This window comes from Calliopsis andreniformis, unplaced genomic scaffold (genome assembly GCF_051401765.1).
Source record: "Calliopsis andreniformis isolate RMS-2024a unplaced genomic scaffold, iyCalAndr_principal scaffold0139, whole genome shotgun sequence".
NCBI classification, from domain to species: domain Eukaryota; kingdom Metazoa; phylum Arthropoda; class Insecta; order Hymenoptera; family Andrenidae; genus Calliopsis; species Calliopsis andreniformis.
Window position 1 is genome coordinate 938,653 of NW_027480548.1, and position 3,282 is coordinate 941,934.

Here is a 3,282-nt window from a genome sequence, read left to right on the forward strand (position 1 = left end):
ATTGAATATTGAGGATTGAGGATTGAGGATGAAGGCTGAGGGTTCAGGATTGAGGTTTGAGGACTGAGGACTGAGGATTGAGGATTGAGAATTGAGGATTTAGGATTGAGGATTGAAGATTGAGGATTGGGTATTGAGGATTGAAGAATGAGGATTGAGGATTGAGGATTGAGGATCGAGGATTGAAGATTGAGAATTGAGGATTGAAGATTGGCGATTGAGGATTAAGGATTGAGGATTGAGGACTGAATATTGGGGACTGAGTGATGAGGGTCGAGTGGTGAGGATTGATGTTTGTGGATAGAGATTTGAAGATTGCAGATTGAGTATTGCGTATTGAAAACTCTGAACTGAGGATATTCTATTGAGGATTGAAGATTGACAACTGATTGTTGAGGACTGATGGCCGAAGATTGAGGATTCAGGATTGAGGATTCGGAATTGAGGTTGGAGGACTGAGGATTGATGATTGAAGATTGGGTATTGAGGATTGAAGTTTGAGGATTCAGGATTGAGGATTGAGGATTGAGGATGTGGTCTGAGGGTTGAGGATTGAGGTTTGAGGACTGAGGGCTGAGGATTGAGGATTGAGAATTGAGGATTGAGGATTGAGGATTGAAGATTGAGGATTGGGTATTGAGGATTGTAGATTGAGGATTGAGGATTGAGGATTGAGGATTGAGGAAAGAAGATTGAGTATTGAGGATTGAAGGCTGACGATTGAGGATTGGGGATTGAGGATTGAGTATTGAGGATTGAGGATTGAAGATTGACTATTGAGGATTGAAGATTGAGGATTGAGGTTTGGGGACTGAGGATTGAGGATTCAGGATTGAGGATTGAAGATTGACGATTGAGGATTGAGGATTGGGGATTGAGGATTGATGATTGAGGATTGAGGATTGAGGGTTGAGGATTGAAGATTGAGTATTGACTAGTGAAGATTGAGGATTGATGATTGAGGATTGAGGATTGAGGTTTGAAGATTGAGGATTGGGGACTGAGTATTGAGGTTTGAGTGATGAGAATTGATGTTTGTGGTTAGAGATCTGAAGATTGCAGATTGAGTAATGAGTATTGAAAACAGTGAATTGAGGATATTCTATTGTGGATTGGGGATTGACAACTGATTGTTGAGGACTGAGGGCTGAAGGTTGAGGATTCAGGATTGAGGATTCAGGATTGAGAATTGAGGATTGAGGATTCAGGATTGAAGATTGAGGATTCGGTACAGATGATTGAAGAATGAGAATTGAGGATTGAGGATTGAGGATTGAGGATTGAGGAATGAAGATTGAGGATTGAGGATTGAGGATTGAGGATTGAAGATTGAGTATTGAGGATTGAAGATTGAGGATTGAGGATTGAGGATTGAGGATTGAGGATTGAAGATTGCGGATTTGGGACTGAGTGTTGAGGCTTGAGTGATGAGAATTGATGTTTGTGCATAGAGATTTGACGATTGCAGATAGAGTATTGCGTATTGAAAGCTCTGAACTGGGGATATTCTATTGAGGATTGAGGATTGACAACTGATTGTTGAGGACTGAGTGCCGAAGATTGAGGATTCAGGATTGAGGATTCGGAATTGATGTTTGAGGGATGAGGATTGAGGATTGAAGATTGAGTATTGAGGATTGAAGATTGAGGATTGAGGATTGAGGATTGAGGATCGAGGATTGAAGATTGAGGATTGAGGACTGAGGATGAGGGCTGAGGGTTGAGGATTGAGGTATGAGGACTGAGGACTGAGGATTGAGGATTGAGAATTGAGGATTGAGGATTGAGGATTAAAGATTGAGGATTGGGTATTGATGATTGAAGAATGAGGATTGAGGATTGAGGATTGAGGATTGAGGATTGAAGATTGAGTATTGAGGATTGAAGGCTGACGATCGAGGATTGAGGATTGAGGATTGAGTATTGAGGATTCAGGATTGGAGATTGAGTATTGGGGATTGAAGATTGAGGATTGAGGTTTGGGGACTGAGGATTGAGGATTGAGGATTGAGGATTGAAGATTGACGATTGAGGCTTGAGGATTGAGGATTGAGGATTGATGATTGAGGTTTGAGGATTGAGGATTGAGTGTTGTGGATTGAATATTGTGTATTGAGGATTGAAGATTGAGGATTGATGATTGAGGCTTGAGGATTTAGGTTTGAAGATTGAGGATTGGCGACTGAGCATTGAGGGTTGAGTGATGAGAATTGATGTTTGTGGATAGAGATCTGAAGATTGCAGATTGAGTAATGAGTATTGAAAACTGTGAATTGAGGATATTCTATTAAGGATTGGGGATTGACAACTGATTGTTGAGGACTGAGGGCTGAAGATTGAGGATTCAGGATTGAGGACTCGGGATTGAGAATTGAGGATTGAGGATTGAGGATTGAGCATTGAGGATTGGGTATTGAGGATTGAAGAATGAGGATTGAGGATTGAGGATTGAGGATTGAGTGATGAGAATTGATGTTTGTCGATAGAGATCTGAAGATTGCAGATTTAGTAATGCGTATTGAAAACTGTGAATTGAGGATATTCTATTAAGGATTGGGGATTGACAACTGATTGTTGAGGACTGAGGGCTGAAGATTGATGATTCAGGATTGAGGATTCAGGATTGAGAATTGAGGATTGAGGATTCAGGATTGGTGATTGAGGATTCGGTACTGAGGATTGAAGAATGAGGATTGAGGATTGAGGATTGAGGATTGAGGAATGAAGATTGAGGATTGAGGATTGAGGATTGAGGATTGAAGATTGAGTATTGAGGATTGAAGATTGAGGATTGTGGATTGAGGATTGAGGATTGAGGATTGAAGATTGCGGATTTGGGACTGAGTGTTGAGGCTTGAGTGATGAGAATTGATGTTTGTGGATAGAGATTTGAAGATTGCAGATTGAGTATTGCGTATTGAAAACTCTGAACTCAGGATATTCTATTGAGGATTGAGGATTGACAACTGATTGTTGAGGACTGAGGGCCGAAGATTGAGGATTCAGGATTGAGGATTCGGAATTGAGGTTTGAGGACTGAGGATTGAGGATTGAAGATTGAGTATTGAGGATTGAAGATTGAGGGTTGAGGATGAGGGCTGAGGGTTGAGGATTGAGGTTTGAGGACTGAGGACTGAGGATTGAGGATTGAGAGTTGAGGATTGAGGATTGAGGATTGAAGATTGAGGATTGGGTATTGAGGATTGAAGAATGAGGATTGAGGACTGAGGATTGAGGATTGAGGATTGAAGATTGTGTATTGAGGACTGAGGGCTGAGGATT